We start from the raw sequence: 10,972 nt of genomic DNA, 5'->3' as shown, positions 1-10,972 counted from the left end.
ACAGATTCAATGCAATCCCTATCAAATTACCACTGGCATTTTTCACAGAACTAGAACAAAATCTTTCATAATTTGTATGGAAACAGAAAAGACCACGAATAGCCAAAGCAATCTTGAGAAAGAAAAATGGAGCTGGAGGAATCAGGCTACCTGACTTCAGACTATACTACAAAGCTACAGTAATCAAGACAGTATGGTACTGACATAGAAACAGAAATATAGATCAATGGAACAGGATAGAAAGCCCAAAGATAAACCCATGCACATGTGGCCACCTTATCTTTGATAAAGGAGGCAAAAATATACAGTGGAGAAAAAAGAGCCTTTCAATAAGTGGTGCTCGGAAAACTGGATAGCTACATGTAAAAGAATGAAATTAGGACACTCCCTAACACCATACACAAGAAAAAAATCAAAATGGATTAAAGACCTAAATGTAAGGCCAGACACTATCAAACTCTTAGAGGAACACATAGGCAGAACACTGTATGACATAAAACACAACAAGATCGTTTTTGACCCACCTCCTAGAGACATGGAAATAAAAACAAAAATAAACAAATGGGACCTAATGAAACTTCAAAGCTTTTGCACAGCAATGGAAACCATAAACAAGACCAAAAGACAACCCTCAGAATGGGAGAAAATATTTGCAAATGAATCAATGGACAAAGGATTAATCTCCAAAATTTACAAGCAGCTCGTGCAGCTCAATACCAAAAAAACAAACAACCCAATCCAAAAATGGGCAGAAGACCTAAATAGACATTTCTCCAAAGAAGATACACAGATGGCCAACAAACAGATGAAAGGATAATCAACATCATTAATCATTAGAGAAATGCAAATCAAAACTACAATGAGATATCATCTCACACCAGTCAGAATGGCCATCGTCAAAAAATCTACAAACAATAAATGCTGGAGAGGGTGTGGAGAAAACGGAACCCTCTTGCACTGTTGGTGGGAATGTAAATTGATACAGCCTCTATGGAGAACAGTATAGAGGTTCCTTAAAAAGAAACCAGAAGTACCATACAACCCAGCAATCCCAATACTGGGCATATACCCTGAGAAAACCATAATTCAAAAAAAGTCATGTACCACAATGTTCATTGCAGCTCTATTTACAATAGCCAGGACATGGAAGCAACCTAAGTGTCCATCAACAGATGAATGGAAAGGAAGATGTGTCACATATATACAATGGAATATTACTCAGCCATTAAAAGAAACGAAATTGAGTTATTTGTAGTGAGGTGGATGGACCCAGAGTCTGTCATACAGAGTGAAGTAAGTCAGAAAGAGAAAAACAAATACCGTATGCTAACATATATATATGGAATCTAAAAAACAAAAACGGTCATGAAGAACCTAGGGACAAGACGGGAATAAAGAGCCAGACCTACTAGAGAATGGACTTGAGGATATGGGGAGGGGGATGGGTAAGCTGGGATAAAGTGAGAGAGTGCCATGGACATATATACACTACCAAATGCAAAATAGATAGCTAGTGGGAAGCAGCCGCATAGCACAGGGAGATCAGCTAGGTGTTTTGTGACCACCTAAAATGGTGGGATAGGGAGGGTGGGAGGGAGAAGATGCAAGAGGGAAGAGATATGGGGATATATGTATATGTATAACTGATTCACTTTGTTATAAAGCAGAAACTAACACACCATTGTAAAGCAATTATACTCCAATAAAGATGTTAAGAAAAAAAAAAAAATCTTCCAACAAAGAAAAGTCCAGGACAGATGGCTTCAAAGACAAATTCTATCAAACATTTAGAGAAGAGCTAACACCTTTCCTTTTCAAACTCTTCCAAAATATAGCAGAGGGAGGAAGAGTCCCAAATTCATTCTACAAGACCACCATCACCCTGATACCAAAAGCAGACAAAGATGTCACAAAAAAAGAAAACTATAGGCCAATATCACAGATGAACATAGATGCAAAAATCCTCAACAAAATACTAGCAAACAGAATCCAACAGCACATTAAAACGATCATACATCATAATCAAGTGTAGTTTATCCCAGGAATGCAAGGATTCTTCAATATACACAAATCAATCATTGTGATACACCATGTTAAAAACTGAAGGCTAAAAACCATATGATAATCTCAATAGATGCAGAAAAGTTTTGACAAAATTCAACACATATTTATGATAAACTCTCCTGAATGTAGGCACAGAGGGAACTTACCTCAAATTAATTAAGGCCATATATGACAAGCCCACAGCCAACACTGTTCTCTATGGTGAAACCCTGAAACCATTTACTCTAAGACCAGGAACAAGACAAGTTTGCTCACTCTCACCACTATAATTCAACATAATTTTGGAAGTTTTAGCCATGGCAACCAGAGAAAACAAAGAAATAAAAAAAAATCCAAATCACAAAAGAAAAAGTAAAACTGCCATTGTTTGCAGATGCCATGATATTATACCGAAAGAATCCTAAAGATGCTACCAGAAAAGTACTAAAGCTAATCAATGAATTTGGTAAAGTAGAAGGATACAAAATTAATGCACAGAAATCTGTGGCATTCCTATACACTAAAGATGAAAAATCTGAAAGAGAAATTAAGGAAACACTCCCATCTGCCATGCAACAAAAAGAATAAAATGTGTAGGAATAAACCTACCTAAGGAGGTAAAACACCTGTACTCAGAAAACTATAAGACACTGATGGAAGAAATTAAAGATGATATAAACAGATGGAGAGATATACCATGTTCTTGGATTGGAAGAATTAATATTGTGAAAATGACTATATTCCCCAAAGCAACCTACAGATTCAATGCAATCCCTATCAAATTACCAATGGCATTTTTCACAGAACTAGTTCAAAAAGTTTCACAATTTTTATGGAAACACAAAAGACCCTGAATAGCCAAAGCAATCTTGAGAAAGAAAAATAGAGCTGGAGGAGTCAGGCTCCCAGACTTCAGACTATACTACAAAGCTACAGTAATCAAGACAGTATAGTACTGGCACAAAAACAGAAACATAGATCAATGGAACAGGATAGAAAGCCCAGAGAGAAAACCACACCCATATGGTCACCTTATCTTCGATAAAGAAGGCAAGAATATACAATGCAGAAAAGACAGCCTCTTCAATAAGTGGTGCTGGGAAAACTGGACAGCCATATGTAAAAGAATGAAATTAGAACACTTCCTAACACCACACACAAAAATAAACTCAAAATGGATTAAAGACCTAAATGGAAGACCAGATTCTATCAAACTCTTAGAGGAACACATAGGCAGAACAGTCTGGGTAAATCACAGCAAGATCCCTTTTGACCCACCTCCTAGAGAAATGGAAATAAAAACAAAAATAAACAAATGGGACCCAATGAAACTTAAAAGCTTTTGCACAGCAAGGGAAACCATAACCAGACAAAAAGACAACCCTCAGAATGAGAGAAAATATTTGCAAACAAAGCAACTGACAAAGGATTAATCTCCAAAATATACAAGCAGCTCATGTAGCTCAATATCAAAGAAACAACACAATCCAAATATGAGCTGAAGACCTAAAAAGACATTTCTCCAAAGAAGATATAGATATTGCCAGCAAACGCATGAAAGGATGCTCAACATCACTAATAATTAGAGAAATGAAAATCAAAACACAATGAGGTATCACCTCACACCAGTGAGAATGGCCAACATCAAAAAATCTACAAAGAATAAATGCTGGAGAGGGTGTGGAGAAAAGGGAACCCTCTTGCACTGTTGGTGGGAATGTAAATTAATACAGCCACTATGGAGAACAGTATGGAGGTTCCTTACAAAACTAAAAATAGAACTACCATATGACCCAGCAATACCACTACTGGACATATACTCTGAGAAAACCGTAATTCAAAAAGAGACATGTACCCCAATGTTCACTGCAGCACTATTTACAATGGCCAGGACATGGAAGCAACGTAAATGTCCATCGACAGATGAATGGGTAAAGAAGATGTGGCACATATATACAATGGAATGTTACTCAGCCATAAAAAGAAACGAAATTGAGTTATTTGTGGTGAGGTGGATGGACCCAGAGTCTGTCATACAGAGTGAAGTAAGTCAGAAAGTGAAAAACAAATACCATATGCTAACACATATATATGGAATCTAAAAAAAAGGTTCTGAAGAACCTAGGGGCAGGACAGTTATAAAGATGCAGATGTAAAGAATGGACTTGAGGACACGGGGATGGGGAAGGGTAGACTGGGACGAAGTGAGAGAGTGGCATGGACATATATACACTACAAAATGTAAAATAGGTAGCTAGTGGGAAGCAGCTGCATATCATAGGGAGATCAGTTCAGTGCTTTGTTACCACCTAGAGGGGTGGGATAGGGAGGGTGGGAGGGAGGAACAACAGGGAGGGGATATGGGGATATATGTATACATATAGCTGATTCACTTTGTTATACAGCGAAACTAACACACAATTGTAAAGCAATTATACTCCAATAAAGATGTTTAAAAAAAAGTTTAAATCCATGTGTAGTATATTTACTTTTTATTTTTAGTATCCAGACTGTGACTGGATATAAATGCTTTAAAATACTTAAAGAATTCAAGAAATAAAGTTATTAAAAGAAATTTTGGAGCACACTTCAGTAGGAAGCTCATTCACTGAAGACTAAAAAAAGTTTTAAAAATTATTTTGACAAAATTAAATATTATACGAACATTTGAACTTCGGATGGGAAACAAAAAGTTACAGTTGAGGTTCTCAGTTCATCATCCAGCTGACTTTTGTGAGTACTCAGCACCCACCTGGTAACATACAAAGAACTAAAGAATATTTGCGTTTAGGGGTCATGGTCTTTGACTCTACAGTAATGACATATTGAAGAAGTATTACCTATATTGGTCCACAATACAGCCATGCAGTCTGCCAGAATCAATCTCAGTTCCAATGGCTATTAGTTTTGTGGCCTTTGCCAAGTCATATCACCTCTCCAAGCTTCATTTTTCTCAGCTATAGTAAAAACTTATACTCATAATGCTATATGAGACAATACAGGTAAAGTTTTTGCAAAATATCTAGGACATAGAAAACGCTTAGTATATATTAGCTGCTATAATTCACCATTAACAAGGTATTTTGTGTATCTGTTAAACACATGCCCTTTCTCATCACACATTCTTGTTTGTTTCCAAAAGAATATTTCAACTTGAAGAGAATAAAAGGTATATGTGTAATATTAAAGATTGACTCATAAATATTAAATTATTGCTTGAAACAGTATATGCAGTTTAACTACTGAGCTATAATTATTACATTCCCAATCTTTTATGCATATAAATGTGTGTGATAATTCTTTCCTTTATATAAAGATATGCATGTAGTGTGCCTGAAAATATAGAATCATCATTCAGTGGTGTTCAATTTATGGAGAACTCAATTCACAGTTTATTTTAAAACTCTGATTTCTTTCTTCAGGTGGCTGGCCTTATGGACAATATATTATACACCATACATCCCTACCATTGCTGGATGGCCTGGTTTACCAACAGTTCAAATTAAGATAATGCAGTCTAAGAGTTAAGAGAATGAATTGATTTGATAGTGCTCTATTAAATCAATTTAGGCTACCATAAAAGTAGCTGTAAAAGAATTTTCAGTACTTTATTGTTGTTAGAATTCTATAACCAGTATCTCTTGAGAAAACTGCAGTTTCCTCTAGATCAATATATAAATCTGTGTGGTATTCCAAATTGTTTCTGCCAGTTTCAACTTAGATGCTATAGGCTTTCCTTGAGTTAAAATCCAATAGAATATGATGCTTTCCCTATCCAAGATTCTCAAGGAATTCACCTTCTGGAGAACTGAGACATTTTGTTCTATCCATTTTATTTTAGCAGGTGTTCAATAAAACTTTTCTGAATTATTCTATTTACATTCCAATTCACAAATGACTGTATTAAACTAGAGATTTAGCTGAGATTGTAGATTTCCATAATGTAGGCTGCAAACTCAAATGCCAGGTCCAGGCAGGTAATATCCATGATTAAATTGTTCTCTCTTTTTTGATGATTTGGGGAATTTTTATTTTTGCCTCATTTAAATGGTGATAACTGCTCTTCAACTTATTTCAAGTATTATCAATCAGGAATATGGTTTTCTCAGATATGACATCTGAAGATATGATATAACATGTCCAGATTTTTATGGGAAATATTTAAAATGTTATATAAATGTAACAAAACAAAGGGATGCAGTTTGTTAGTGTATTTTTGCTTTGTTTTTTTGGGTTTTTTCTTTTTCCTTTTTTTCTTTTTTTTCCCAGGAGGGGAGGTTGCTGGAGCAAATCAGCCCCCAGTCCTGGATAAGACGTCATCTCAGTGAATCGATGCTCTTATGAGTTTCATGATTGGCATGTTAGATATTGTTTTCCTTGAACATCCTCCCCCGCCATATTTACTCTCTTGGTTGATATCTTGAACAATACAACCAGTAAAACTCAACCTCAAGATATGACTGTATAGTCATTATACATTGAAGACTTTCATAACCCTATGCAAATAGATCACTTAAGGCCATAAATGGAAGGAAAGAGTAATTTACAAATAAATGGTTTTCAATGACAATCTTAATTTCAAAACCTTACTGGAAAACAAACATGGCAGAAAATATAAAGAATGCGGGAGTTTGGACATAGCAAACAGTGTTATAGCCTTTAAAAGTCAACCCTGCCTGTGTCATCCGCCATCTTGTGCGAAGCAAGGTGGCCTCCACGTTCCCCGAACGTCTTCTTCGCTTCTGCCTCGACCGCCCCTTGATCACAGACATGTCTCGGGGCCGGTTCCGAAGTCGGGGCGGTGGCGGTGGCGGTTTCCACCGACGCGGAGGGGGAGGCGGCCGCGGCGGCCTCCACGATTTCCGCTCCCCGCCACCCGGCATGGGCCTCAATCAGAACCGCGGACCTTTGGGGCCCGGCCCGGGCCAGGGCGGCCCCAAGCCTCCGATCCCGCCACCGCCTCCGCACCAGCAACAGCAGCAGCCACCGCCGCAGCAGCCGCCACCACAGCAGCCGCCGCCGCTTCAGCCGCCGCCGCTTCAGCCGCCACATCAGCCGCCGCCGCCGCCACAGGACTCATCTAAGCCTGCCGTCCCTCAGGGACCCGGCCCTGCTCCCGGAGTAGGCAGCGCTCCCCCGGCCTCCGGCTCGGCGCCGCCCGCCACACCCCCGACTTCGGGGGCCCCCACGGGGCCAGGCCCCACCCCGACCCCGCCGCCCGCTGTCACCTCGGCGCCCCCCGGGGTGCCCCCGCCCGCGCCGCCGAGCAGCGGGGTCCCCACCACCCCCCCTCAGGCTGGCGGCCCGCCGCCTCCACCCGCGGGGGTCCCGGGCCCCGGGCCTAAGCAGGGCCCAAGAGCCGGCGGCCCCAAAGGCGGCAAAATGCCAGGCGGGCCGAAGCCCGGCGGCGGCCCGGGCCTAAGCACTCCTGGCGGCCACCCCAAGCCGCCGCACCGAGGCGGCGGGGAGCCCCGCGGGGGCCGGCAACACCACCCGCCCTACCACCAGCAGCACCACCAAGGGCCGCCGCCCGGCGGGCCCGGGGGCCGCAGCGAGGAGAAGATCTCTGACTCCGAGGGGTTTAAAGCCAACTTGTCTCTCTTGAGGAGGCCTGGAGAGAAAACTTACACGCAGCGTTGTCGGTTGTTTGTTGGTAATCTACCTGCTGATATCACGGAGGATGAATTCAAAAGATTATTTGCTAAATATGGAGAACCAGGAGAAGTTTTTATCAACAAAGGCAAAGGATTTGGATTTATTAAGCTTGAATCTAGAGCATTAGCTGAAATTGCTAAAGCTGAACTTGATGATACACCCATGAGAGGTAGACAGCTTCGGGTTCGATTTGCCACACATGCTGCTGCCCTTTCTGTTCGAAATCTTTCACCTTATGTTTCCAATGAACTGTTGGAAGAAGCCTTTAGTCAGTTTGGTCCTATTGAAAGGGCTGTTGTAATTGTGGATGATCGTGGAAGATCTACAGGGAAAGGCATTGTTGAATTTGCTTCTAAACCAGCAGCAAGAAAAGCATTTGAAAGATGCAGTGAAGGTGTTTTCTTACTAACAACAACTCCTCGTCCAGTCATTGTGGAACCCCTTGAACAGTTAGATGATGAAGATGGTCTTCCTGAAAAACTTGCACAGAAGAATCCAATGTATCAAAAGGAGAGAGAAACCCCTCCTCGTTTTGCCCAGCATGGCACATTTGAGTATGAGTATTCTCAGAGGTGGAAGTCCCTGGATGAAATGGAAAAACAGCAGCGGGAACAAGTTGAAAAAAACATGAAAGATGCAAAGGACAAATTGGAAAGTGAAATGGAAGATGCCTATCATGAGCATCAGGCAAATCTTTTGCGTCAAGATCTGATGAGACGCCAGGAAGAATTAAGACGCATGGAAGAACTTCACAATCAAGAAATGCAGAAACGTGAAGAGATGCAATTGAGGCAAGAGGAGGAACGACGTAGGAGGGAAGAAGAGATGATGATTCGTCAACGTGAGATGGAAGAACAAATGACACGCCAAAGAGAGGAAAGTTACAGCCGGATGGGCTACATGGATCCGAGAGAAAGAGACATGAGAATGGGCGGTGGAGGAGCAATGAACATGGGAGATCCCTATGGTTCAGGAGGCCAGAAATTTCCACCTCTAGGTGGTGGTGGTGGCATAGGTTATGAAGCTAATCCTGGAGTTCCACCGGCAACAATGAGTGGTTCCATGATGGGAAGCGACATGCGTACTGAGCGCTTTGGGCAGGGAGGTGCGGGACCTGTGGGTGGACAGGGTCCTAGAGGAATGGGGCCTGGAACTCCGGCAGGATATGGTAGAGGGAGAGAAGAGTATGAAGGCCCAAACAAGAAATCCCGATTTTAGATGTGATATCTAGGCTTTCATTCCAGTTTGTTTTTGTCTTTTCTTGTTTAGATAGCAATCTTTTAAATTCTTGCATTTTAGTAAGAAAGCTACCTTTTTATGGATGTTAGCAGTTTATTGACCTAATATTTGTAAATGGTCTGTTTGGGCAGGTAAAATTATGTAATGCAGTGTTTGAAACAGGGGAATTTTTTTTTCCTTTTTTTCCTTTTTTTTTTTTTTAACTGTATAATGTCCCTCAATTTATGGCAGTGTACCTTGTGCCACTGATTTCCAAAGTGTACCAATTTTTTTTTTTTACTGTGCTTCAAATAAATAGAAAAAATAGTTAAGATTTTGATCTTCAACTTTGCCATTCATGCTTCTATGCACATTAGGCTAGGTGTTCCACTTGGAAAGCATAAGAGTGTCTAGGCCTTTGAGTGGCATATGCCATTTCTGGGAAATGTATTTGTAGGCTAAGTATTGCCTTCTACATTTAAGTACCCCCTTGTTTTAAAAAGAAGAAATGCATATTGAATAGTTTCATGATTTGATTTGTTTGGCATTATAGGAAGCAAGCCGGTGCCAGTATTTTCAAATGGCTATGTAAGCAAAGCTGAACTATAAATCTTCATTCAGGAATGTGTATTAAGATTATGGAATGGGTGTAAGACTATTGGTAGGGGGAGAAAGTGGGTATGACTTAAATGGATCTTTTACCACCCTATGATCTATCCTTTCCTTGAAAGTTTCTGAAGAACAAGTGGAAAGATCATTTTGTTGCATTCCTCCATTCTTGTTTTTTAAAGAACGAGTCCCAAGCCCTACGAACGGCTTGTATTGAACATTCACATCTGAATTAAAGATTGTTAAACATGAAAAAAAAAAAAAAAAGTCAACCCTTCATATAACCGATTCACTGTGCTGTATCGCAGAAACTAACACAACACTGTAAAGCAGCTATACTTCAATAAAAATTATTTTTAAAAAAAGAAATGCTACACATGACATATTCCAATAAAAAAAATGGTAAACCCTTCTATCACAGGTTGGAGCTTAATCAATAAATGGGACTAATTATAACATATGGCAAAGAAAACAAACGAAGTTTTTCAGCACTGCATATAAGGATCATGAGAATTCAATTTCTTGGCAACATCTAATTAGGATGCAACCTGCCGCTCAGCTCCTCCTTGAATGTGTTATGATGATAAACCATCAGAGTAAAAGAGCATATGGGTCTCATTCACTCATTTAATAAACATATATTTCTGGGCCAAACATTAGACTTAGTGCTGAAAATTTATCAGCGAACCCTCCCCGTGGCCCCAGAAAGGGTCTCTATTCTTGAAACAGCTGATGCTGACAAAAATATAAATGTGGGTAATGTGAAGATTTGTCTTTATGTCTTCTTTCTAAGGGCTCAGTTATGGAAACAACACTATTTTTTTTAACCTCAGAATAATTTCACCTGAGAGATGGTTCAATTTTATACATGCCTACAACCAAATAGAGCATTATTTTTCTTCCAAATTTATATACGAAGTTGGTTAAATTTAGAAATTTGTTAGTGATTATGACAAGACATTTTATTTTTGGAAAATACACATCAAGATCAAGAATGTTTTCAGAGAGTTGAAATGGATCTAATGATTGAGAGGTTGCTTCCAGAGCCATAGCTCTTCTGGAGTTCTGGAAGTTCAAGAAATGCAAATGGCTAGCTACGTGGATTCTTTCTGTGCTTAATATAATTCTTAATTTAGATCCTAATATAAATATGTAATAATATAATAAGCTGTATAAATATGTGACAACAAAACATGGTACAAGGTATGTCACACTAATTTTCTATGATCAGTCAAAATTTAAACCTGAGTTCCATTCTTTATAGACTGGTGGAAAGGGAATCTCAGTCACTATTTCCTCCATCACCACCCCCTGGGAAATTAAAGGCTTTTTAAGTCTTGGACCAAGAATGATGTCCCAGGTTTTTGAAGCAATGGAGCCACCAGCTTCCAGGTGATTTTTCCTTGTCAAAGTCTGTATCATCCCTTTGAAGCCAAAGGCTATCAAC

The 10,972-nt window shown here is 39.8% G+C and overlaps 1 pseudogene; it reads left to right on the top strand.

Annotated features, from left to right (window-relative positions):
- Nucleotides 1-6,743: 6,743 nt before the first annotated feature.
- LOC113623856 (splicing factor, proline- and glutamine-rich pseudogene) lies at nt 6,744-9,773 on the top strand (annotated as a pseudogene).
- The last annotated feature ends 1,199 nt before the right edge of the window (nt 9,774-10,972 follow it).

Source organism: Aethalodelphis obliquidens, unplaced genomic scaffold, assembly GCF_003676395.1.
Source record: "Aethalodelphis obliquidens isolate GAN/ISIS:26980383/991018 unplaced genomic scaffold, ASM367639v1 scaffold12, whole genome shotgun sequence".
NCBI lineage: Eukaryota > Metazoa > Chordata > Mammalia > Artiodactyla > Delphinidae > Aethalodelphis > Aethalodelphis obliquidens.
Note: the sequence above shows the minus strand (reverse complement) of the source record. Positions and strands in the feature narration are given on the sequence as shown.